The sequence below is a fragment of the Belonocnema kinseyi genome, chromosome 8 (genome assembly GCF_010883055.1).
Source record: "Belonocnema kinseyi isolate 2016_QV_RU_SX_M_011 chromosome 8, B_treatae_v1, whole genome shotgun sequence".
Classification (NCBI taxonomy): domain Eukaryota; kingdom Metazoa; phylum Arthropoda; class Insecta; order Hymenoptera; family Cynipidae; genus Belonocnema; species Belonocnema kinseyi.
Window position 1 is genome coordinate 5,593,526 of NC_046664.1, and position 13,063 is coordinate 5,606,588.

Here is a 13,063-nt window from a genome sequence, read left to right on the forward strand (position 1 = left end):
TGTATATTTATAAGCGTTAAAAGAAAATTAACGGTGTGGAACTGTCTAACATTTAACCTCTTAGCATGCTTTCGACCAATTGTTAATAAATTATTATAATTGGTAATTTTAAATTGAACGGTTTTACATTCCCAAGGTATTCGAGTGGCCTAAGTTTCTCATTGTTTTTAACATCGAAGCGATTGAAAAATTATTTTTCTAATTTACGAGAAGGACTGCAAACGAAATTAAATTTTTCGTTTGTTGACAAGACTTTTTTCTGCTTGGCAGAAACCGCGACGGAAAGTCGAAATTGCACTCTTTTCTTTTTTTTTTTATCTAGCGCACATTTTACGAATTTACACACTAACATGGCAATAACTGCAATTTTTATAGAATTTTTAATAAGCAGAGTATACTCTTGATATCCCGGTATTGAGAGTAATTTACTTGTGACTGGACATTTTGAATTTTAGTTTCGATCCTTGAATTTACTCTGCTCAACGAAAAAAGTGGCTAAATCGTTTTTTCGTAGTTTTAATTTAATTTATAATTTTATTTTTATTTTAAAGTAGAAAAACACACTTTATAATAAATTGTTCATCTTACCATGGTGAAAATTACGAAGTTACGATCTACGATATTTCAAACTTTCTCATTTATTCTCGAATTATTTTCTTCAGTTTTAACCCTAAAACTGCACACTTCCAAATACACCTTCAGATATTTTTGGTTTAAAAAAAATAATAATGAGTTCTGTTGAAACAATGCAAAATAGGCAAAAACTATCTGCAAAGTCTCAGTGATAATTTAAGTATTTGAAAAAAATACTTGAACAAAAAACGTAGACAATCCGAGAAAAATCGTAAATCTGCTTGGGTATCCAACACCCAGTGTGCAGTTTAAGGGTTAACAATTTCATTTCAATTTCTGAAACCTAATAATTTTTTGCTGCTCGAAAATCTTTCGTTTTAAAAATTTTCATTTTATATTTTTCATTTTTAGGCATACATTTCAATTTACAGAATTCTAAATTGCAGAAAGACTTAAACAATTAAAAATTAGAAGCGTTTGAAATCGAAGATTTTTCATTTAAAAAAAGCATTTTTATTTGATTAATTGTGAATATAAATTAATTAATGATTTTCTAAATTGAATTGTATTTTAAGATTTAAAAAGTAAATAATCATTTATTCCACCAGTGATGATAAATTAAATATTCAAAATTAAAGGATAAAACTAAACTTTGAATTTTGTAATTTTAATTGTCCTAATTTAGAAGATTTAAAAAAATTTAAAATTACTTAAAAATTTTAATGATTTCAAATAATTTTAACCAAAAATCTACATGTAGCGGCCTAATTTGAAACAAAATATAGATTTTTGCAGATTTCGAACAAAATATTTAGAAGCTTTTTAAGAATTTTAACAGGGTTTCGAAGAATAAAAAAATTTCCTAGGAAAATTGAAAATGATTTTTTATCTTAATAAATTAATTGGAAGAGAATATTTAAAAAGATTTATAACGATTTAATACAATTTTCAAAAATTCATGTAGAAGATTTTAAGAAAATTTCTTTAATTTCGTAGAATTAAAAATAAAATTAATTTTAAAAAAATGTAAAAAAGCATATAGATGTTTCAAGATTTTGAAATAAAATTTCGAAGCATTTGAAGGGTTTTTAAAACTATTTCTAATAAAAATAATTTAACTTTCAATTTGAACAGGGAATTTTCAATTTTTTTCAATGCAAATTTATAGCTGGAACTGGAATTTATCCAGAATAATAATAATTTTCATTTGGAACCCGGAAAATTTTCAAATTTTAACAAATTCCGAGCTTTTAGTGGAAATATTGTAGTAAAAAATTCAGCAGTTTTGTAAATATTAAAAAAAAAATTTTTTTAATAAACTATGTGGTTAAAATTTCATCAATTTCATTAAAAATCGTCTCTTTTGATTAAGAGTCGAACTATTTAGTTGAAAATGCAACTATTTGTTGATGAAAATTCATCTTTATAGTTTGAAAATTCAATTATTTGGATGAAAAGTCATCTTTTTATGGTCGAAATTTCAACTTTTTTGTTCAAAATTCATCCTTGAAGTTGAAAATTGATCTTTTCTGGTATAAAAGTAATCTTTATTGATACAAAACTGATCTTGCTTGATTCAAAATTCATCTATCTGGGCTGAAAATAAACTGTTTTGTTGGAAATTCGACAGTTTTTGGAAAAACTAATTAATTTTTTTGAAAATTTAATTATTTATAAAAAATGTCCACTATTTGGTAGTAAATGGAACGTTTTGGTTTAAAGTTATTTTTTTTTTATGAAAAGTTATTTATTTAATTCAAAAATTTAATTATTTTGTATAAAAATCAATTATTTTGTTAAATTTTTTTTATTTTTATTTTTGAAATTTGTCTTTTCCAATACAAAATTCGTTCTTTTGGATTGAAAAATCATCTTTTTTCATTGAAAATTCAGCTGTATTCTAAAAAAAAATTAAATTAAATTTAAAAAAGTTTTTTTGTGGTAAAAAAATTCATCTATTTGGATTGGAAATGCATATTTTTTGGCAGAAAAGTTCCTTGGCTTCAAATTATTATTTCTTTTGTAGAAAATTGGAACCTTGTTGTTGAAAAATTAATTATATTCTTAAAAATTCGATTATTTTGTTAACAATTCTTTTACTTTTGTCGAAAATTCGTCTTTTGCATAGAAACTCGTCTTTCTTAATTGAAAATTCATCTATTTTGGACGAAATTAAACTATATTTTTAAAAACTTCCCTGTCTTTTGAAAATTTATATTTCAATTTCTTAAAAATTAAACTAATGGGTTAAAATTTCAACTGTTTTATGAAAATTCAACTATTTTGTTGAAAATATATTATTTTCTTTTTGTCCAAAATTCATCATTTTGGATAGGAAATTCCTATGTTTTTGTAGGGAAGTTTTTGGTTAAAAATTCAAATATTATATAAAAAAATTCGTCTATTTGTTTTTAAATACTCAACTATTTGTTTTAAAATGCCATCATTTTTTGTTAGAATTTATTTGAAAATTCTACCATTGCGTTGAAAATTCAACTGTTGTCTAAAAAATTAGTTTTTCTCTTAAAAATTAAAATGTTTGGTTACAAATTCCATTTTTTTGTAAAAATTCAACTTTATAGTTTGAAAATTCAATTAGTTTGATCAAAATTCATCTTTTTTGTTCGAAGGTTCAACTTTTTGTTCAAAATTCATCCTTTTGGGTTGAAAATTGATCTTTTCTGGTATAAAAACAATCTTTCTTGATAGAAAAGACATCTTGCTTAAATAAAAATTCATCTATCTGGACTGAGAATAAATTGGTTTGTTGAAAATTCAACTTTTATTTAAAAATAATTTTTTTTTCTTGAAAATTTAATTGTTTTTTTTAAAATGTCCACTATTTGGTAGTAAATGCAACTATTTGGCTTAAAATTATTTTTATTATTTTTTTTTTTTATGAAAACCTAACTATTTGATTGAAAATTGAACTGATTTGTAAAAATTAATTATTTTGTTAAAAATTATTTGTTTTTTTTTTGTGTAGAAAATTCATCTTTTTGGCCAAAAAATTCGTTCTTTTGGATTGGAAAATCATCTTTATTGATTGGAAATTCAGCTTTTTTCTAAAAAATTCGTCTTTTTTGGCTTGAAAATTTAACAATTTGGTTGCAATTTTCTTCTCTATTGATTGGAAAAGCTTTCTTCGTAGAAAATGCACTTCTTTTGTTGAAAAATCGTCAATATTTTGTGTAGTAATTCATCGCTTTTGATAAAAAATGGATCGTTTCTTTAATAAAAAATGCCACTATTCTATTTTTGGATTTTTTTCAAGTGTTCAATATTTTTTTTTAATTAAAATTTAATTATTTTACTGAAAATTAAAATATTCGTATTTCAACCGATTCTAATAAAAAAAACTTTATTACATACAGAATTTTTTTTTTATCATAAGAACAACAACTATAAGGAAAAAAGGTTTCTTTCTTCCTTATTTATTGATTTGAGAAAGCAGTAATGTTCAAATCTTTTGCCGGTTTTTAGAAAATCGACGGGTAGCTAGTAACGCTTCAGATTCGTAGCCAAAAGGTTGCGTGTTCGATTCTCACTGCACGCACTTTTTTTTTATTTATTTAAATGTTTCTAAATATATTTTATAATAAAAAAATGGTGAAAAATTGCAAATTGCTGCTTTTGAAAATTAATACTCAGATAAATAGCTTTTATTGCAAAAATTCGGAATCGAAACTAAAATTTACAATTGCCGGTCTCTTTTTGTAAATAGGAAAAAAATACCCTACAGTGGATAATAAGTAATTCAGAATACTAATTTATACAGAAAATTAGTATAATTTAATTAATAGGGGGCTCGGATCGTGCGATTTTGTCGACTTTTTTCCCCTGTTTTTCAAAAACTTTCTTTTGGACCTTTTTCTAAATTTTGGCTTAAATGCGAACTAAATTATTAGAATCCAGGATGAAAATTCAACCATATTTGTTTGTTTTTTTCATTATTTTTGATTTAAAATTGAACTATTTGGTAGAAAATTTAATTATTTGGTTAAAAAGTCATTTTTTTTATTGCAAATGCATCTTTCTTGGTTGAAAATTAAATGTTTTCTCAAAAAAATTCATTTAGCAGGAAAATTCAACTGTGGTTAAAATTTCATCAATTTCGTTAAAAAATGTAATTTTTTTGGTTTTAATATCTCTTTTACTTTTAATTATACTATTTCGTTAAAAATTCAACTATTTTCTGAAAAAATAGATGTTGTTTTTTTTCTTGAAAATTCAACTGTCTTCTGAAAAATTACTTTTTTTTGTTTCTTAAAAATTTGACTATTTGTTTAAAATTAAAATTTTTTTTTAGAAAATTCAACTATTTTGTTCAAAATTCTTTTTATTTGCGGTCGAAAATTCATCCTTTTGAATTGGAATTCATATTTTTTAGCAGAAATATTCTTTGCTGAATATTAAAATTAAAATTCATTGAACTATTTGGCTTAAAATTATTATTTTTGGAGACGAATTCAATTTTTTTTTCATTAATTATATTGTAGAAAATTCAACTATTTTGTTAAATTTTTTTTTTGTTTTGTCAAAAATTCATCTTTTGCATAGAAAATTCGTCCCTTTGGATTGGAAATTCATATTTTTTGGTCGAAAAGTTTTTGGTTGAAAATTCAACTGGCTTCTAAAAAATTCATCTTTTTGGCTTCAAATTTCAATTATTTGATTAAAAACTGCCTTTTTTGATAGAAAATTATTTTTTTTTGTAAAAAATTCATTTATTTAGTTGAAAAAATTGATTATGCTGTCAAAAATTCAACTATTTTGTTAAAAATTCTTTGTCTTTTGTCGAAATGTTTTTTTTTAATAGAAAATTCGTCCCTTTGGATTGCAAAATCATATTTTTTTAAAACAAAAGTCATTTTTCTTCATTGAAAATTCATCGATCTTTGCTCAAATTCCATTTTTTTTAATTCAACTGTCTTCTGAAAAATTAGTTTTTTTTTTCTTAAAAATTCAACTATTTGGTTAAAATTTCAACTTTTTTAATTTAATTATTTTGCAGAAAATTTAACAATTTTTTTTTTTTTTAAATTTTTGTATTCTAAAATTGATCCTTTTGGATTGGAAATTCATATTTGTTGACAGAAATGCTCTTGGTTGAAAATTCAAAAATTCATTCAACTATTTAGCTCAAAATTATTATTTTTTGTGAAAAATTCAATTATTTAGTTGAAGAAAATAAATGCGTTGTAGTAAATTCAACTATTTTATTAAAAATTTTGTTGTTTTTGTCGAAAATTCGTATTTCTGGATTGAAAGTTCATCTTTTTTCATTATTTCATTAGTTCATTATTCATGAAAATTCATATATCTTGGCTGAAATTCTATTCCTTTTTTGAAAATTCAACTTTCTTCTGAAAAATTCGTTTTTGTCTTTTTTAAAAATTCAACTATTTGGTTAAAATTTCACCGTTTTGTTTTCAATTCAATTATTCTGTAGAAAATTGAACTGTTTTCTTATAAATCCTTTTCTTTCATCTTTTTATGTCGAAAACTCAATTATTTTGCACAAAAATCATATTTTTGGTCGAAAATTCAACTGTTTGGTTGAAAATTCGTCCTTTTGAGTTGAAAATTGATCTTTTTTATATAAAAGTAATCTTTGTTGATTGGAAATTTATATATTTTGGTTAAAAATATTTTTTTTGGGAAAATTAAACTTTTTTATTTACTTTTTCAACTGTTTGGTTAATATTTAAAAAGTAATAATTAATCAAATTGTTTCTTTGAAAATGTGTCTTTTTTAGTTCGAAATTGAACTATTTTGTGGAAAATTCATCTATTTTGTTTAAAAATCGTTGTTTTTTTTTTTTTTGTAGAAAATTAATCCTCTTTTTTTAACATTCATACTTTTCATTGAAAATTCAAATATTGCAGTGAAATTACGTTTATGGTTAAAAACGGATCTTTTTTAGTTTCAAATGAAACTATTTGATTGCAAATTTTGCCTTTTTAGTTAAAAAATATATATATTTCATCAAAAATGTATGCATTTTGTTTAAAAAAATCGTTTTTTCTTTGTCCATGGAAAAGTAATCTTGTTTGAAAATTCATCTTTTTTAGTCGAAATTGAACTATTTGGTACTTTAGAGACAAATTTAATAAATCAATTGTTATGTTTTCAGTATTACTTTACTGTTTAATTAATCGATAGTACAAATAATAATAAAATAATTAAAAAATGAATAATTTCATATTAAAATTATGCCGGCGAAAATGTAAGACCTTATAAATAAATTATATTTAATAATTAAATAAAATAAAAAATTAAGTTAATAAATTAAATTTAAAATGAATTATTTGACGTATATTTGCGCTCTAAATAAATTTTTATCCACCGTAGGGAAGTTTCCCCTATTTCAAATGATTATTCCAGTTTAGTAGATAAAAATTTCGTCATAAAATAATTTGTCGTTTCTTATTGATGAGATTATATTCATAAATAAATGATTTATTAAATGACAGTTGAAGAATTTGGAAAGAAGGCTGTAGATTTTGAATATTGTTGGAACAATGAAGGACATATATTTTTGTCAGAACTTCCACCTGTTATTTTCGTTCTAAGCTTTATCCTATAAATATTTGTAAATTGTTGATTTTATTAGGTAAAAAATCGAAAGTGTCTTTGATAATAGAAGTTCTTATATTATGCCGTAACATTATAAGACTTGGATAATATTTGTAAATGTAACAGGAACAAATGTCTTATATACGACGCTTTAAGTTAATTTACTATAAGAATGACGATCAAATTATTCTGATTTACTATTTAGAATTAAGTTCTTAATCGTCTTTTGCAACTTTTTTTTTTATATAGCAGTGCTTCAAACACAAATTCGAAAAGTAAAGTTTTTTGCCGATGGAGTTTTAAAAAAAATTTTGTTATTCAATATTTATTTATCCATTTTTAAAAATTAAATTGTGTACAAATGATCGTCGAGAAGGGGACATTCACAAAATAAGTGGTGACTTTTTTTTATATACATTTTTTTGCATAAATTTTTTGTTTGGTATAAATTTATTGATAAATTTATCATTTATAAATTTCAGTCTTAAGAATTTGAAGAAAAAAAAGGATCGCGTATTTTGTAAATGAGCCCAGAGACAGTAAAATTATTTAAAAAAGCGCCGATAGCTGCATTACATTCTGGTACTAATTCTGAAGAAAAACTTTACAATTTGTATTATTAACTGTTATTGAAAAATTTTGATATTCATATTTGTAAGGCATATCTATAGTTTATTAGGAAAACGGATTCGAGATTATATTTTGTTACATTATTTGCATTTTATTGTATATGATCTGGATTATGTAGATATATTGTGCCTTTAGTATATTTGTATATTTGTAATTATATTTGTAAATACAAAATTTTACAATAAACACAGTTTTAGAAATAGGTTTTTGCTTTTTTATTTTTTTATAACCATCTCGATTCACAAAATATAATTTTTTTTCAGACATTTTTTTAAAATTAAAAATACATTTATGTTTTCACAGGTTGTCTTTGGCTGAATATAAAAATTTTAAACTGAAAATTCAAAAGAAAGGTTTTCAGTTGCAAATTAATTGTTTTTACTGCGAAATTAAGTCTTATTCTTGGTTAAAAATTAAAATATTTGGTTAAAAATTCATTTTATTCGTTGATGATTTATAGTTTTGGTTGAAAATTATTTATTTTTTTATGGAAAAGTAATTTTTCCAACTAAAAAATTTAAATATTCAATTATTTTGATTAAAAAAGTTCTTGTTTTTTGTTAAAAATTTATTTTATAACTAAATTTAATTATCTCATTTTTGGTTGAAATATCTAACGGTAGCACTACTTGACATTCAAGTCAAGAAAGTTAAAAAGAACTTCATTTGAGTTCAATGATTTTAAAGGATTTTTGGAAATTGTTAAGGGTTCCGAGAGATTTGAGAATGTTAGATTTCAATCTTGATGTATTTTAAGAGATTTTAAAGGATTTTAAAGTAATTTTAATGTATTTTAAGGGTTTCAAGAGATTTCGAAGGATTTTATGGGATTTCAATTATTTTAAAGGATTTTTAGAAATTTTAAAAGATTTCAAGAGATTCTAAAGAATTTTTGACGATTTGAAATATTTCATTTTTAACCTATTTTAAGAGATTTTAAGGTTTTTCATGTACTTAAAGTAACTTTAATGTATTTTAAGTGACTTCATGTATTGGACAAATTCCATCTTTAAATTTTAAATAATAAAACCGAGTTCTACGTTGCAAAGTCTACATCAACTTTAGGTAATTGGTTCATAAATTGCAAACAATATTAAAATCTTGCGTGAGTTTAATTTAGATAACAGATTTTTTTTTAATTCAGTTCATTAGTGTCACAAATTTATTTATTAGGTATACAATTTAATTTTTAAACAATAGTCTACTTAAAGTCGGGGGCTAGTCGGGTCATCTGACTAGTCCCCGACCAGTAGCGTCACGGTAGATTAGTCGGGGGCTAGTCAGGTGACCCGACTTATCCTAGTCGGGGCCTGATCGGGTACAAGTAGGGGTCATATGATAATACATCGGCGTGGAATATTAACCAAACTCCCCAAAATTTGTGGAGCATCCCAGAGCTGCCAGATCGAGCCTGAAATTTACCCCCACCATACCAAAATGAACGATTCGACTTCGGTTTCCTGCTGTACGATGATTGCCGATCTGAAAGCTTCGGAAGACTTCGGTGGTGTTCTATTTATATCTCGATGTCCATATGAAAGAAATAAAAGAAATTGGTGAATTTAAGGGCATGTGACACAGCTAAATACCTATATTACCGACCTCACTTTTTCAGTTCACTGAATGTTTTTTTGAACCTAAGAACTTTTTTTGTAAATAAAATATAAAGCTGAAACTTTGGGAAATGTATTAGAGTACAATAAAGTACGTTTAGGTACTGCATTTTGGTAGGAACTTCACTGAAAATTATTTCATCTTTTTTCTGAACCTCGACATTTTTTGAACGTTCGAACTTTTTTTATACATAAAATATCGGTCTCAAACTTTGAAAAATGCAAGAGACGAAAGAAAACTACGTTTAAGTACAAAACTTAATAATAAAAGATGTAAAAAAAAATTTTCAACTATCAATTCCATCGGCATCAGCCAGTAACGTTGTACACGAAAATATGAATCCTCTAGAGCCTCGTCTAGTGGCCGCCAGGGTTCGTATTTTCATGTACAATGTTACCGGCTGATGCCGATGGAATTTATAGTTGATATATATTTTTTTTACATCTTTTATTATTAAAATTTGTACGTAAACGTAGTCTTCTTTCGGCTCTTGCATTTCTCCAAATTTGAGACCGATATTTTATGTATAAAAAAAGTTCGAACGTTAAAAAAATGCCGAGGTTCAGAAAATAAATAAAATATATTTCAGTGAAGTTCCTACCAAAATGCAGTACCTAAACGTACTTTATTGTACTCTAATACATTTTCCAAAGTTTCAGCTCGATATTTTATTTACAAAAAAAGGTATTAGGTTCAAAAAAATATTCAGTGAACTGATAAAGTGAGGTCGGTAATATAGGTATTTAGCTGTGTCACATGCCCTTAATGTTTCGCGTGATTCTTCATTTCATGCATGAATCGATTTTGAGGTTATGTTTTTCAGGTGTATATTAATTATGAATATTATTACTATTATGTAAATTATGAATGAAAATATCATAATTATAAAATATAACATTAATTTTAATTAATAGTTGACTGAATTTTAATAGAAATAGTTAAACTTTCAACTAAAACAATTATTTTTGGCTTTAAATTGTTGAAATTAATTGAAACTTTCTTGGAATGCTTTACAATATCCTAAAAAAAAGGTTGAAATCCTTTGAAATCTGTTGAAATTTTTTAAAGCTCTTGATAATTCATTGCATATTTAAAAATACCTTAAAATATATCAAATCCTTTAAAATCTCATATTAAATTACTGTAATCAATTGAAAATTCTTTGGCGTCATATAAAACTTCCTCAAATAATTAAAAACTTTACATATCTTTTGAAATCTCTTAAACGTTTTTAAAGCTCTTGAAAATATCTTAAAATTAAAAAAAAAAAACCATAAAATATTTCAAATCCTTTAAAATCTCATACTAAATTATTAAAATATTTTTAAAATTCCTTGAAGTTTATTAAAATATCCTAAAATATATCAAATCCTTTAAAAACTTATATTAAATTACTGTAATCAATTGAAAAGTCATTGAAATGTATTCAAATATCCTAAAATATATAAAATCCTTTAAAATCTCATATTATATTACTGTAATCAATTGGAAATTCCTTGGCGTCTTTTAAGGCTATGTAATGTGTGGGTCACGTGACCAGATTCCTACCTTACCGCCACTTTTTTTAGTTCCCAACTTATTTTCACACGAAGCGCCACATCGAGTTGAAAATTTGGGATAATAAACCAGAAGCACTAAGAATAGTGGGTTTGGTCCTAAATATGTATAATTATGAAAAAAGTTTTTTGTTGTAAATAATTTTTTTTTTGCTTTTTTCGTAATTATTAAAATTTAGGACCAGACCCACCTTTCTTAATGCTTCTTATTTATTATCCCAAATTTTCAACTCGATGTGGCGCTTCGTGTAAAAATAAGTTGGAAAATAAAAAAAGTGGGGGTAAGGTAGAATCTGGTCACGTGACCCACTCGTCACATGGCCTTAAAACTTCCTCAAATATTTAAAATCCTTAAAAATTTTTTGAAATCTCTTGAAATTTTTTAAAGGTCTTGAATATATCTTGAAATTAAAAAAAAACCCATGATATATTTCAAATCCTTTAAAAGTTCATACTAAATTATTAAAATCATTTTAAAATTCCTTGAAATCTATTACAATATCCTAAAATATATCAAATCCTTTAATATCTCATATTAAATAACTGTAATCAATTGAAAATTCCTTGGCATCTTTTAAAACTTCCTCAAATATTTAAAATCCTTACAGAGCTTTTGAAATCTCTAGAAATTTTTTAAAACTTCAGATTGAAATTTATAAAACTTTCTGTTTTAGAAACTTTGGGCTTTACAAAATTCTGATTATAAAAGGTCAGAAATTTAAAATTTCTGTTGTCAGCAATTTAGAATTTCTGCGGTGGTGTGGAAAAGAGGAAAATATAAATATACATTATTGTATATAATTATAAATTTATATACTTTTTTTTAACATACTTTTAAATTTCGAACGCTTTTAATTTATTTATGATTTTTAATTTTTTATAAACAAACTTCCAAGTGTAAAATTCCAAATTTGAAGACTTGCATCCCATCGAATTGAAAGTTATTCTGATTTAATAGTTGAACTTTTTTGAACATTCAATTTTGAATGCTTTAATCAGCTTTGAATTTCATTGATCCCATTTTCATAACTCTAGTCTACAAAAATTTCAATATTTAACGTTTTAAAATTTTTCTGTTTTCTAAATTTCAATCTCAAGTTTTAAGAAATTGAAAGAGATTTCAAAAGGTTTTAAATATTTGAGGTTGTTTTAAAAGACAGCAAGAAATTTGCAACTTATTTTAAAAATTTAAAGGAATTTCAAAGAATTAAAAATTTTTTAGAAGAGTTATTTTAAAAAATCCGAAGTACTTTAGAAATCTTAAAAAAAAGTTCCAGGTATTTCAAACGATTTTGAAGAATTTGAAACATTTGAGGGTATTTTAAAATGTTCAAAGTAATTTTCAATTGATTACGGTGATTTAATATGAGATTTTCGAAGATTTAATATATTTTTTATTAGTTTATTATTTAAAAATTTTTAAACAAAAAGTTAAATATTCATCCAAAAAGCTGAATTGTATACTAAAAAAGGCATTTTCAATCAAATACATGAACTTTGCACAAAAGAAATTTATTTTCCACCAAGTCTAATTTTCTATAAAAAAATTAATGTTTAATCATAGTTAAATTTTCGACAAAAAAGATTGGTTTTCTTGTAGAGAACCGAAATTTATTTTCAAACAAAAAATATTTCTACAAAATAGTTAAATTTTCAGAAAACAAATTTTTTCAACTAAATTGATAAATCATCAACCAATAGCAAAGTAAATTTTGAAAAAAGCAGTTCTACTTTCAATCAGAAAATTTGAAAAAAAAATAGTTAAAATTATTGGAAATTGCTTTGAATTATTGAAATGATTTGAAAATTCCTGGGAATGTTTTAAAACATCCTAAGATATTGAAAATCCTTTAAAATCTTTTGACATCCCTGGACATCTTTTAAATATTTCTAAGGTACTTTGGAGTTTTTTAAACAACCAAGATATAATTTTTAAAACTCTTGGAAATTCCTTTAAATTATAAAAATGAATTGAAATTTTTTGAAGCATCCTGAAATATTTAAAATCTTTTGAAATACGAGGGTGGATTGATAAGTTTCCGGCCTGACCAAGAAAAACAACGTTTTTAAGAATTTTTTTTTTTTATTTCTCAACATAATCTCCTCCAAG